At 38.6% G+C, this 15,243-nt stretch overlaps 2 non-coding genes across 2 annotated transcripts; both read left to right on the top strand.

The window, feature by feature from the left end:
* The first annotated feature begins 2,342 nt into the window (after positions 1-2,342).
* Positions 2,343-2,450, top strand: LOC149822166 (small nucleolar RNA Z107/R87). Its single transcript, XR_016426288.1, has one exon. It is a non-coding gene; the product is annotated as a small nucleolar RNA Z107/R87 (small nucleolar RNA).
* A 100-nt stretch (positions 2,451-2,550) lies between these two features.
* Positions 2,551-2,658, top strand: LOC149822165 (small nucleolar RNA R30/Z108). The gene has a single exon (XR_016426285.1). It is a non-coding gene; the product is annotated as a small nucleolar RNA R30/Z108 (small nucleolar RNA).
* The last annotated feature ends 12,585 nt before the right edge of the window (positions 2,659-15,243 follow it).

Below are 15,243 nucleotides of genomic sequence, written 5' to 3'. Positions count from 1 at the left end.
GGATTCAATAGAAAAAAACAAAACTATACTCACATCCCATTATAATATGATATAGTTTATATTGGATAAAATCCCACTGTTTGATATCCCTACAAATGAGGGATATGTAATCCTTTTATTTCAGTGATGAGAGAGAGAGAGACCTTTTTAATAGCATAGTTATCTATATCCGTACAAACATTAGCATGGCCAGGCTTATTTTGATTTATTATTATGATATTAACACGATAAAATGTTATTTTAACTTTTTATATTATTTATAAATTAAGGTATATTTTATATTTTATATTTTATATTTTATATTTTATATTTTATATTTTATATACACCGATATTTTTTTAGAAAAACCAGATTTTTTAAAATATTACAAGGACTTTTCATCAGCATTTTTTTTGCCAAGAACAAGAATTGCAGCATGAAGTCACAAATATCAACCATTTGTGATAACTAGTACAACTTACCTATGCGATTTCAGACCTCTCTCATATATATATATATATATATATATATATATATATATATATATATATATATATATATATATATATATATATTGTGAAATGTCCTTATAATCTTATAAGAAATTTCATCCACTGAAACTCATCAAATATTACATTATCTCAGAAATATCGTGGGCCTTACTTGGAAACTATTATCAATTGTAACTCTTTTTCTTCTTGTCATCTAGTAATATAGTTCGTGTCTTTTTGAGGTTGCTTTGGTTGAAATCTAAAAGCAAAAGATCCTAATCAATGCTGGTAGTATCGGTATCAGCCCTCTATTGTTTGGCCAAAGATTCTCGTGAATGTGACCGATACCAATACTGAAGTGAATCTTTCTGAATCAACCATCAGAACGTGACACATGCTAAAGTTATCAAAACATATTTAAAAAATAATTTTTAATATTTTTAATAGTTATTAAAAATAACTTATTCAGGAGTGAAGCATATCAAATACTGACAATGACCGGAGAAGAGATTCGAATTTTGTTTACCAATCAAACACCAAGCTCTCTTTTTTACTTGAATCTTTAGGGGCGTTTTAATGCTTCCAATTTGAGCTGGCATTGATGTGGCGTGGACCCCATGCCAGAGATATGAGGCAAACAAATGGGCAGGGATGTATACGGTTCAGACTTAGGGTCGGATGTAGCTAATACCATAACCGACTAATCGGCTAAATGGATTCTATTCCGACGTTGAAAAGCCCATACCAGATCTGCTCTTTTACATGTAAAGGGATGTGGATATCAGTCAAATTCACATATTTGTTAGATTCAATAGAAAAAAACAAAACTATACTCACATCCCAGTATAATATGACATAGTTTATATTGGATAAAATCCCACTGTTTGATATCCCTACAAATGAGGGATCCGTAATCCTTTTATTTCAGCGAGCGAGCGAGCGCGCGCGCGCGCGAGAGAGAGAGAGAGATCTTTTTAATAGCATAGTTATCTATATCACTACAGACATTAGCATGGCCAGGCTTATTTCGTTTTTTTATTATGATATTAACACGATAAAACGACATTTTAACTTTTTATATTATTTATAAATTAAGGTATATTTTATATACACCGATATTTTTTTAGAAAAACCAGTTTTTTTAAAATATTACAAGGACTTTTCATCAGCGTTTTTTTTCTTTGCCAAGAACAAGAATTGCAGCATGTAGTCACAAATATCAACCATTTTTTAAAAGATCTTGTGATTTTATCACGAGAATTAGAAAAATGCAACCCTAAAAAATGCGTTATTTTCAAAATATCATGAAACTATCACATTAATAACACAATATTTGTATTTTCATATTTTAATTGTGTTATTATACATATGTATATTTAAAAATAAATCCACCGATATTTTCTCAAGGAGAACAAAATTGTCTTAATTTATCGTAAGACCTTTCTTTGCCTAAAAAAAACAAAAAATCCCCGTTACGTGATTTGTGACATCGTCTCCCGACCTTTCACATTGTTAGGGACATGATTGCCATGTACAAAAATTTCAGGGGCAAAGCAGGCCATGTAAAAAGAAAACCCTAAGACCTTCCCCTTTAAATAGAGGGGATGGGCGTTCGTTTTCCTTCGTGTATTGGTTTTGGGGGTTTGAGGGTTTTGGTTTTTTTTTTTTATCTTTTATCTTTTTTATTATTTTACTCTGCGTTTCTTCTCTCGGTTAGGGTTTTTGATAGGGTTGGGTTTTTTTCTTTTTGCCGATGTAGATCGCGTTTTGGTCATTGTAGTTTTTTTTTTTTTTTTTTTCTTTGGTTCTGATTTCATCATCATCGCCTGAATCAGATCGATTGACGATCAGATCGGCGAGAGGGAGAGGGAAGAATCGCGGTGATGACTCGGGAAATTTCAAGCTCAACAGACCAGATTGAAGTTCTCGATCTTTTTAGATCCTGAAATTCGTGTCGACCACCCCGCTGACCTGAGCGTCCTTCTCCCCCCTTTTCATTTTTTCTCTTTTCTCGTTCTGCTGTTTTATTTGTTTATTTATGTTTTCCATGGAAAAGATTAACGGAGGAGGTTTGGGGGAAAAGGGGTGCGATGAGGAAAAAAAGCTCCCTCTTCTGAATATGATTCGTTGAGGAAATATTGCTGGCAGAATCGAACCTAATTTACTCTTCATTGCCACCACTGAGCGCTCTTTCCTTTCCACCACCTCCTTTTTAAAGTGGGTTTTGATTCAGAGAGATCAGTTGGGTTTTCTCTTTATTTATCTGTATTCTGCTTTGATTTCCAGCTTTCACAGGAATTAATTTGATATGTGGATTCGTTACAACAGTTTGTGCTATAGGGCTTTGTAGTTCCTCTTTCATCCGTCGAGGAATATAATTTTTAGATATGACCAATCCATATCTGAATTCAGGATGGATTTGGAACAGGAATACTGTGTCTAGCTGCATCCTGGTCAATGACTATGTAAGCAAATGGAGTCAGATGAGGTCTGACCTATAGTTTTTTTTTGAAAGGCAAGCTGGGTTAGGCAGACCCCTGAAAAGATCAGCTGCACTATGTACAAATATCTGATCACCCTCCATCTTGAGGACAGGGCCTGTCAGTTGTAGGGCCCAAGGCCTGATTGAGGGCAATTAGATGCTTAATGCACAAATTTTGTGCCATGTAATTGCACTCATCCGGACTCAATCAGACCATATACAACTGTACCATTGGGTTTTGAACCTGACCCATACACTATTTGAAAGGTTTTACATTCAAAAAGATTGGAAAAAAGGGCAAAAAAAAAAGAAACCAGTCACAAAAAAAGAACACCACAAATTGCATATGGGTTTAATTTGGTTTTAATTTTATAAAACAGGGTCATATAAACGGACATATATATGAGATTTTCTATGGATGATTTTTTTTTAAGTATTTTGTTTAAATATAATTTTTCATGTTCTAAACGCTTCACTCAAAAGAGCGCATTTTTTTCCATTTATTAAAAAGGATGGAGCTTCAATTGTTTTTTTTTTCATTTTCAAAGTTTTATTGTAAAGAAGGTATTTTAAACGGAGTTTTGCTAACTATGGTATGACCTATTTTACTTGTTCCAGAATACCAAAAAGCTTAAGAATGTTCTACCCATAGCCAACCGATACAAGCAACAGCATTTTTCACTTGTAGAATCACGCTTGGAAGTTGGAAAAATAGTGGGATAAGAGTGGAAAATACCACCGAGGTGGTATCCCATGTGATAAGTGGGGTCCTGTGCCAAGCTGCCAGGTTCGAATCCCTCTGCCACACGGGCTTAAGAGATATCTGGTAGGGGTCTGCCTAACCCAGCTTGCCTTTTAAAAAAAAGTGAGTGGAAAAGAAAACATTCCAGAAAAAAGTAAATTCACATGAAAACTTTTGGAAACGAAAAGAACTTTTCACATGACAAGCTACTTTTTTATTGTGTTTAACTTCACATGTCAAACAACATGTGAAAGTAGATTTTTCTATTCATATGAGGTTTTTTCTCACTTGAGCAAGTTCTGTCAAGCATTCTATGCATAAGCATTTGGAAATGGACTAAAATATGAAAATGCTGAATGACAAAAAAAAAACACTTACAAGTGAAATAACAAGTAACCCTTTGGGGGCATAACTCAGAATTAATGATAACATGGTGACCTGAGCACCTCGCAATTTTAGTTGCAGCCCACACATATTCATGTCAAACTGCACCTTTGTTAGCATGGAGGTGTCCTCCCTTAGGAGGGACTCTCCCAAGTTAAGGAGAGGGAGAGCACTACAGGGCAGGTAGAACTGTGCCCATGGTTATTGTTTGAGCATTGGCTCATTGTGAAAAGCTAGCTTTGTTGGATTTTGAATCCATCAAAAACCAAAAAGACCGATGTCCATGTTCATGCTAAATCGTTGAAAACAAAACAAAATTGAATCACAATACGGAAGTGTACTTGAATCTATTAGTGCTTTGATAGATTGTTGACGGCTATAATCTTTCAGAACTTGTATATATGGTTTTTTTTCTTTTCTCTAAACCTTATGAGAGTAACTGATTTTTCTTGTTGTTAATGGAGAATATAAAAAGAAGCCATTATATAAGGTTTGGAAACCATAATAACCACCCGAGAGTCTTTTTTCAATTTCGCCCATCATAGAATCAGAAAAAAACAAATAAAGGCATAAGAGGTTTCTTGACGTAAGAATACCATACCATATGAGATGTCAGCCGAATTAGGTCACCTAAAGAAAGCGTAAACCTAAGACAACCTATAATGTATGACATGTCATGTGTAGGCCACACAATTTTTCCTAACAAGCTACCCTTCAGTTGTGGATATCAGAGCCACGTTGTGCAAAAGGATATTAGTGCAGGCAACTGCAAGACAGCTTTGTTAGGAAAGTTTTAAAATTGATGATTTCTTTCCTCCAAAAGTGTTTTAAAAAGTTTAGTCACATATCTAAGAGAAATCAGTTTTCTAGTTGTTTAAATACAGACTTTGTTCTCTATTTTTTACTTTGGTAAGCCTTGTGTCCATGGGTGCCTTGCGGACGTTGTTGCGCATCGTGCAACAACGGACGCGCTATTTGCGCACACGCGTGCGTGCGCAAGGGTGCTTGAGGCGCAATGTGGCGTTTTGATGGTGCACTTTGCACTTTCATATGAGGCACAAATATCCGTTTTGATTTTCGGTTTTGAGATATCTGGCCGTTTGAAAAGTTTTAATATCATTTATATTGAGTTTAAGGCGCTTTGTGACTGTTGGACGGTTTTGGAGGCCTTTGATTAACAGTCAAAGGAGGGTGACCGTTCATGTACCTTTTCGTCCTATTTTCAAACCATCAGATTTATGGCCTTTAATCTCATTTATCGCAAAACGTTTTGGCATCTCTAAAAGTCTATAAATTCTTCTATTTTTGTCATTTGAAGATCAGAATCTCTGACTCTTCAGTTTTCTCCTTTCTTCTTCTCGGTTTGGCTTGCAGAATTCATGTGTGGGAGAGGTCATTTGTTCTTGCGAAGCAGTGACTCTCTTGAGGTTCAAGCCTAGTTGTATCCTGGGAACTCAGTCGTAACAAAACCCTTTTTCGCATCTTCGGAATTTTCGGAGTGGGGCGATTGAAGTTTTAAAGATAGCGATCTTAAGAACGTGCTTCTAAGCTTGAAATCTCTTTTTAGAAATCCAATTTTCACCAGGTCGATGTAACAAGCTTAATGGCAACATCACTTGCAGAATTCATGAAGACATAGGAGTTAACATGGCTTAAATACTTGGCTTATTTTCACTACAATGTAGCTCACTTGGCTTATTTTCACAGCTGGCAACTGCAATTCATGAAGACATAGGAGTTAACATGAGGGTAAAAATTGGAAGCCAAGACTGTTTAGGATCAAATTTTGAATGCACGTCCCATTAAGAACAAGTTGGCCATCACAAGAGACGTGGTTAGGTGATCGGGCTGAGTATTTTACAAAGTACAGAGGCCACATGAAAACACAGAAAATTGCCGACGCATGTAGCAATTTTCTGCTTAAAACACAAACACAGAAGATCGCTATGCAGGCAGCGATTTTCTGTGTAAAACACAAAATACAAAAAATCGCTACTCATGCAGTTGTTTTGTGTGTCTTAAATACTTTCTAAAGTACTCTAATCAGTCCTGATCGCTGGATCTGCTTCGCCGGCACAAGGTGACAGTCATGGGCGAGCCAAGGCATAGGTAGTGGCATTTAAGGACATTATGGCCATGTTTGATACGTGGTGCACATGGGATGGGACACACTCATCTTAGGCAGGTCTGTCCTCTGCAGGAGTCACATCCCTAATTGTGCCACTTTTTTGCCTTTACAAAATAGGACTCAAGCCGTGCTTGCATTGACATGGCTGTTTGATACGCATTGTGCGGTCCACACAGCACAAGACAAATTTTTACTACCACAGAGCGCTCTTCTAGTTATGTAAAACCAAATCCAAGGATGAAGGTAATAATTTGAGCATGGGCCGGCATTCAGATTCAAATTCAAATTCAAATCAAACGCTTTAAAATGTTTCAAAAATGGGAAACGAGGATACAGATTTTTAAAAAAATATAATCAATAAAAAACTATATTGGATATTATAACATTAAAAAATAGGCTTTTATTGAAATAAAATTAAAATATAATAAAAATATTATTTCAAAAACATTAAAATAGTGTCATACGTGCCGGTGTGTCTGCTCGTGCCACCAAATGGCATGACATAGACCTTGGTCATTTGGCCTATGACCTCTTTTCTTCATGCTGTTTGAACAATTTATTTTATTGTATTCTATTGTTTGGATAAGCAAGCAGGGGAGCATTCTAACCCAAGATGGCCAGGTTATGACAGTGCGACCTAACCATCCAGCTATCTCATTGGACACCACTTTGAACAATGTAAAAAAAGATGCAAAGTTTCTGAAGTGCCTCTGACCTGGTCTTTGCACGGTTGGTCAGAATCACAATAGAATTGATCAATGATTATTGGATTTGCTACGTTCGTGAACCAAAGTTGCTCAAACACTATGTTTCTTGCATAACCACAACCACCCTGCATCAATCAAAGCAACACATTTTAGTTCTTGGGACGTGCGGATGCAATATATTGGTGCGTCCCCCGGACGCTTATTTGGCATTCGCCACTGCTCCGTGCCCCCCACAGAACAGTGGCCGACGGACAAGAATGGACACACGAAAAAATATTTTTTTAGTGGTGCTTGGACAGGGCTGGACAGTACGTTCTGTCCTGTCCCGTCCTCATACTTGACCAGACAGGATGTGCTGTTCCATTCTCCGCTGTCTGTGATTCAAACGCACGAGTAAATTGGAGCACAGATATGACTTGGTTTCAATCAAGACATTATCATGATTAGAATACATGGGAGATTTATTTAAAAGGGTCCTACGCTAAAATAAAATTTCTGTTCATAGTATTGTGTGATGACCAACCTGCCAAGTCTTGATCCGCGCCCCGTTCATGGTTCCAGTGAAGGAGACATACTTCACGTGTACCCTCTCCACCATTGCTTCTGCGCCATACTTGCCTAGGCTTCCAATGCTATTGGTAAAATTGCACCATAAAAACAAATATACGGTCAAATATATTTTGATTCAATTTTGATTGGTCCTGTGATTTAAACGGTTCGGATTCGGGTCAGATGCAGATAATACCAAATCCAACTAATTGGATATTGGTTAACCATATCCAGATTTGGATTCATGAGTTTCGTATGGGAAAAAGCTAATACTTGATCTCAAAAAATACATGCAACCAGATTCAGATATCCATCAGGTTCAGTTATGAAATCGTAAACCAAATCCAAATCCGATTCAGTTTTCTTAGCTAAATCGGACTGAGAATGGGGTTGGATTTAAGAAAAATCTGATCCATTGAGAATTCAGACCCAGATCCAACCATATTTGTTTACCAGAATCAGATCAGGATCTTGCTAGATCTGATAATAATTGTTCTAAGCCGAACCCAGTTTTTGGATATATACAACCCCGATCCAGCAATAAGAATCAGATCTGGTTCTGACCTGGGTCAGGTGAATTTTGTGATTGTATATCTAGGTGGGACCCTGGTCCATTCGGAACCTGAGTGTGGTTAATTGCCAGCCTAAATCTGAATGGACTTGCTAAGGGTTCAGACATAACTGGAAATAATCCATATACGGACCAACAAGGGAAGCCCCTTTTTCTATGGTTCGGATGTGGACGTAGATAAAAAATTCAGTTACAAGTACCCAAAAGAATGTCCGGGTCCGGCTGGGACACACATCATACAGCCAGTTCCAATGAGCTATATGACCTTCTAGGGGATCCATATCTGATACTTTTAGAATCTATCCAGGTCCATGGATATATTGGTAAACTACTCGGCAAGCGGACGCTATCAGGTGATATGTCAAAACACAAATTTTTTGTCTTTTGAAATCACCATCGTCCGTAGTCTTGATCGCCACCATCCATTGTGCATTGTGCAAAGAGTGAGGCCCATTTTCGAAAAAAAAAACTATATGATGATGTCATCATTACAGAATGAAGGAGTCGATGGTGGTGATTTCAAAACACAAAACGTATAACTTGATCTGACCTCCACACTTTGTGTGTGGGTGTGTTCCCCAAGTTTTGGTGTGCCCTCGTGTGCCTCAAGGTCAAGTACACCACTTTCATCTAATCTAACCCTATGAATAGAGGTGGGCATTGGGCTGGGCCGGCCCATTTAGAGCTTGGCCCACCAGGCTTTAAGTGTGCCTCGGCCCGGAGATAGCCCAACCCATTTATTGACGGGCCGGGCTTCGGGCCAGTTCTTATAACGGGCTCGGGTTTGAATAGCAGCCCATGACCCCGGCCCATTGGGCCAATGATAGTGCAATTAATTAAGTAAATAATAAATAATTAACAAGTTTTCATGTACCCAACTAATTATCTTTTTAATTTTTATAAACTTAATACAACTAATTAGGTAAATAATAATATTTACTTAGTTATTATGAAATTAATTAATTTTAAAATTTTATATTATTAAAAATTAATAAATAGCTCAGCCCCATCGGGCCGTCCCGATAGCATGCAGGGTCAGGTTTCGGCCTATTAGCTAATGGGCCCGAGCCTAAAACCATGACCCAAACCCGGCCCATGGCGGGCCTGGTCCGTTGCCCACCTCTACCTATGAATGTGTAAAGCATAGTTTTTTTTTTATAGGAGTCATACCTTGAATTGTGTTTTTTGAAAATAAGATCATGAATTTTTAAGTGATAAAATTTTGGTGCATTGTGAGCCGTTGATTTTTCATGCCCTAAAAAATCCTTCTTACACATTGCAACAATACGATCCAAAACATATTTTTTATTAAACAAATCATGTATATCATAATGGTAGGTTTGTTTTGCCCATATGATCATGCTATTGGGCAATTTAGGGCAGGGGCACACCATCTCTCTCTCTCTCTCTCTCTCTCTCTCTCTCTCTATATATATATATATATATATATATATATATATATATATATATATATATATATATATATATATATATATATATATATATATATATATATATATATATATATATATATATGTGTGGGGGGGGGGGGGAGAGAGAGAGAAATATGTTGTTTGATTACCTCAATGGGCATGGTTCCCGTGCCAGATCAACAACTTTTCAAGCCACATTCAGATATGAGGTAATAAACGGCACCCTTATGGTGTGAAATCCCTTGAAACTCAGATTTAAGGGACTCCTGCCCAATGAGTTTGGGCTCTAAGATCCGAGAATCTCTAGTCCGAATTGTAAAACAAAGAGGTATCAACATTATTATTAGTTTTTTTTTTTTGCTTATCAGACGAGAATTTTTCTAGGCATCTCTCGAGACAATTGTTACTTTTCAAAACTTAATGAATTTAAGGTGGTCCCACTTGCAATTGACACCACAATTGAGATGTCTAAGGTTCTGTTTGGGAGAATTGGAGGTGCATTGTTGTTCCCCCAACACCCTTTGCTGTTTTGGAGCAGTGTCCTGTGGTTTCCCCAACACTTTTAGTATTGCAAAAAACACACTACAAGAAAATCATGGATTAGCGACGGCTTATATCCATCGTTAATCTGTCGCTAAGCCGTCGCTAAACAGTTTAGCGACGGATTAGCGATGGATAGAGGCCATCGCGAATTTTTGCTCGCTAATTAGCGAAAAAACTTATTTGTCGTTAATTCCGTCGCTAATTTGCGACAGAATAGCGACGGACATTATCCGTCGCTAATCTGTCGCTAAATTTAAAAAAAAAATAAAAAAAAATGATCCCTGTCGGGCGGTATTCCGGCAGCAATAAGCCGGACTTATACCGCACCCGACAGGCATCGTCGTCCTCCGTGAACCGGCGTCGTCGTCCTCCGTGAACCGGAGGACGACGACGCCAAAGGCAGACCTTGCGTGGCACCGCCTTCGAAGGCAAGGGCTCGCACCCCTTGATCATCAGCCGCTGCACAAAGATGTCGTCCGCCGGGCACGTCCCCCCGATGTCGTACGACATGTACTGCTTCAGCTCCTCCTGGAACCGTCGGCAGGCGTGACCCACCGGCGGGTAGATCTCCTCGGAGCCGAAGGTGGGCGAGAAACCCAGCGGCAGCTTGTGCGGACCCACCACGTTCCTCACCTCGTCGGGGACATCGGGGCCCCAACCAGCCAGGTGATCTGTCTTGGCACCATCATATTGTTCAAGGACCACGGGGTCGTTCTGGCCGCTATTGCTCCCCCGTTCCGGCAGCGACTCCTTCAGCCGAGCCAGCTCCGTGAGCAGGTTCTCGAGGAGGGTGTTGGAGGAGTGAAGCTGGTTCTGCACCTCGGAGAGATGGGCCTCGGTCGTGACGAGGCGATTTTGCGTGGTGTTGAGCTCATGGAGAAGCTCGTGGGCGTCAAGCACGCTGCCCAGGCGCTGAGAGTATTGGGACCAGTTGAAAGGTTCAGCCCGGCCTCCGTGGGAATAAGAAGGGAATGGAACGGGATGGAATGAAGCAACCCGGTAGGATAAAAAAGCAAGAGGAGAGGGGGAGAGTGGGCCCGATTTAAATTTCGAAAGGGAGAGAGGGAAAATTTCGCGCTCGGTTTAAATCGAAAATTAGCGAGGGATTTAGCGACGGAATTTTTCCGTCGCTAATCCGTCGCTAATTAGCGACGGATTAGCGACGGAAAAATTCCGTCGCTAAATCCCTCGCTAAAATGTTTTTTTGGTATTGAGAATTAGCGACGAAACAATTGTTGTCGTTAATCCGTCGCTAATTAGCGACGGATTAGCTAGAGAAAACTTTCATCGCTAATCCGTCGCTACTTAGCGACGGATTCATGAAGAAAGTTTTCTCTAGCTAATCCGTCGCTAATTTGCGACGGCAAAAATCCGTCGCAAATTTCCGTCGCTAATTAACATTTTTCTTGTAGTGACATTACATTAGGAACAATCATCCATACCAACATTACATTCGAGCACCATTCATGAGAGTATGTTTTTGACAAGATCCTGTTAGAGATAAGGATCGAGTTGATAAAGGTGCAATGACAAATGAAGTTGCAGATCAAGATAAGGCTCGAAACAATAAAGATGGACCTGCGTTTGCAGTTCCTAATCTCAATCCCGAACTAATTGTAACTGCTCCACATTAAGTTTCACCAAATTTGGATATGGAATTACGCATATCCAAAACTGTATCATCAGTTTTTAATAGTGGAACTCACACCCATGTTGGTTGAAGTGTGAAATACCATGGATGTAAGTGCATAGAACTGAACCACGTAAAAACTTGTTTTCGTATTTTGTTTACATGGTATCAGAGCCGTAGATTCTGCGTGTGTGACTTCAAGTTGCAATCAACTCTGTGGCTGATCAAAGATCCAGAAGCAGTGACTCCAGCAATAGTCAAGGAACTGGTATGTCTGGTGTGATCTCATTCAGGTACCCATATCCCTACAATTTGAATGTTGCCAATTTCGTTAACATCAAATTAAAGCATGAAAAAATTTTGTTATGAAAAACTCAATTTCGTTAACATCATATTCAAAAAATGAGTGTAGCTGAGATGCGGATGCTTAGATGGATGTGTGGAAATACAATAAGAGATAAGATTCGGAACTAGGAGATACGTAAGAAGGTAGGTGTTGCACCCATTGAAAATAAGATGCGAGAGAATCGTTTACGGTGGTTTGGACATATTCGGCGAAGGCCTAATGATGCTCCAGTTAGAAGGTTGGAGAAATGGGAAAATAGATTAGTTAAAAGAGGTCGGGGTAGGCCTAGGAAGACTTGGATGGAGATGATCAGAAAGGATATGAATGCTTTGAACCTCACCGAGGACATGGCATTGGATAGAAATGATTGGAGGAAAAGGATTCATGTGGAAGACCCAAAATGATTTTCTTTTTTGGTTCATATCGCTGACCCCAATTGTTTTGGGATGAAGGCGTAGTTGTTGTTTGTTTGTTAGTGGAAAGCCAAGATATGGCTGGATTCATTGATGGAGAATGTCCCAAACCTGAAACAAATATTTTAAGGAATGGGAATTATGTTTCAAATCCTGAATTTCTGTCTTGGTGGAAATCAAACAGATTATTAAGAGGATGGATAACTGGAACTCTCTCAGAAGAAGTTCTCGGCATAGTTGTGGGACTTCAAACATCTAGAGAAGTGTGGAATGCCTTACCATGTTTTCTCATGAATCTCAAGAAAGAGAATTTCTTTTATTACAAAAAATTCAATTACACAAGAAGAAAAATCTAGCCATGTTCGATTATATAAATTCCTTCAAAATTGTCTGTGATGAACTTGCGGCTATTGGGAAGCCAGTTAGTGAAAACAATAAAGTTTTTTGGCTCTTGAATGGATTAGGAGCAGGTTATGAAGCCTTCGTTACTACAATGTTAAAACCACCTGTGGTTATGCTTCAAGGTCATGAGACTATGTGTACCTTACATGCTTCGGAAGAATCAACCAACTGTCAATCTGCGTTTGTTGCCCAAAAATCAGGAAATCAAAGGTACACCTATAATAACAGACAACACAATTTTAATTCCAAAAGAAGAGGGTTCACTTCGGCTGCCAATTCATCTCACAAAAATTTCCAAGATCAAAAAGGACAAGGAGATCAAAATAAGAACATAAATCCTCACAAAGGAGCTATTGGACAAATCTGCAATAAGCCCAATCACATAGCAATGAATTGTTGGAATCGCTTTAATCATGCCTTCCAATCAGATGATGTTCTAAAAACCTTATCTGTAATGAAAATTTCTGAAGGCCAAGACCACACCTGGTTTGCTGACTCAGGATCCTCCTCTCACATTACGTCTAACACAGGTAATATTGTTAATCATGTTGCTTATCATGGGTTAGATTCTATAATGGCTGGAAATGGAGAAAAATTGGACATATCTCATACTGGCAATGCACATATTAATGTGGGAGATAAAAACCTTATCTTAAAAAATGTTTTGGTTGTTCCATGGATAAAGAAAAGTCTGTTTTCTATTAGCCAACTGACATCTGATTTTTCGTACAAGTTTGAATTTGACTCTCATGGTTTTGTGATTAAGGATCAGATCAACCAGAAGATGGGAGACCTCTATGGAATCCGAGATGTCTTCTTCTCAAACCGGTTCAAATTAGCCAATAAAGATGTTTGGCTTGCTCGGCAGTGGGAACTAGGATGGGAGACCTCTATGGAATCTGAGATGTCTTCTTCTCAAATCGGTTCAAATAAGCCAATAAAGATGTTTGGCTTGCTCGGTTGGGGCATGTTCATGACCAGGTTCTTTCCTTTTTAGCCAAAAACAAAAGTATCTCGATTTCTTTCCCTGATACTAAAGAAATTTGTCAAAGTTGTCAGTTAGGAAAAATAAGAAAATTTTCTTTTCTTGATGAACACGAAATTTGTAATAAACTTTTTGGAAAAGTACATTATGATCTTTGGGGTCCGGCTCCCACAAACTCCTATCAACATTTTCGATTTTATGCTATTTTTATAGATGAGTATTTTGGATATATTTGGTTTTATCCTTTGAAGCATAAATCTGATTTCTTTCTTAAATTTGTTGAGTTCCATACACTAATTCATAATCAATTTGAGAAAAATATTTAAGTTTTTCAGACTAATGAAGGTGGCGAATTTAACAGCTATGAATTGATAAGCTGTTTAAAAAAACATGGCATTCATCATCAGAAAGCCTGTCCAAAAATGCCTGAGCAGAATGGTTTTGCAGAAAGATGGCATCGCTCTATTGTTGAACATGGGTTGACCATGATTTTTCATGCAAATATTCCTCTCCGTTACTGGGTTGAAGCGTTTATGACATCCACTTGGATTTTAAATCGAGTTCCTTCTCAAAGATTGGGCATGAAGACTCCCTTTGAAATGATGTTCTCTTCCACACCAAACTATTCTTCTTTTCGCACTTTTGGTTGTCGATGTTTTCTGTATCTTGGAGCCTATACTAAAAACAAGTTTGAGCCTAAATCTATGCTGCGTGTGTTTATTGGGTATGGAGAGCAACACAAGGGGTATAGATGTGTCTATCTTCCTACCGAACGAGTATTTATATCTAGACATGTGGTGTTTGATGAATTAACTTTTCCCTTCAAAAATCCTAGAAACTTATTTCAACACTCGTCTCTGACTCATGATTTAGTGACTTTTGAAGATTTGTTAAGATTTAAACAGCCTGCTCAAGAAGAAAAACCGGGTGCTCCTGATCCCATGGAAATGCCAGGCTCACTATACATGAGAGGGACCCTCTCGAACTTGACCTCTGCTCGAGTCCTCTTGATCCCACTCTCACGACTGCACCATCTCATGCAGAATTTTTTGGATCTAACTCGCCTATTGGGGATCATAATGAAGAGCCATTCTCTTCTAATTCTCATTCCAGTGTTACTCGGGCAAAAGCAGGGATCGTTAAACCCAATCCCAAATATTTTTTGGCTCTCTCTATACTGCTTGAACCCAAGACTTATAAGGAGGCCCTACAACATCCCGAGTGGAAACTGACTATGGAAGAAGAAATGAAGGCTCTTCGGACAAATCATACATGGAACCTTGTTCTCTATCAACAAGATATGAATCTAATTGGCAGTAAATGGGTGTTTAAAACCAAACTCAAAAGTGATGGCTCTGTCGAACGGCTTAAAGCATGCTTGGTTTCTAAAGGGTTTGATCAAATTCTCGGAGTTGATTTTTTTGAAACCTTCTCCCCTGTGATCAAACTCGCCACTAT

Source organism: Nuphar pumila, chromosome 11 (assembly GCF_984573655.1).
Source record: "Nuphar pumila chromosome 11, dmNupPumi1.hap1.1, whole genome shotgun sequence".
Taxonomy (NCBI): domain Eukaryota; kingdom Viridiplantae; phylum Streptophyta; class Magnoliopsida; order Nymphaeales; family Nymphaeaceae; genus Nuphar; species Nuphar pumila.
Note: the sequence above shows the minus strand (reverse complement) of the source record. Positions and strands in the feature narration are given on the sequence as shown.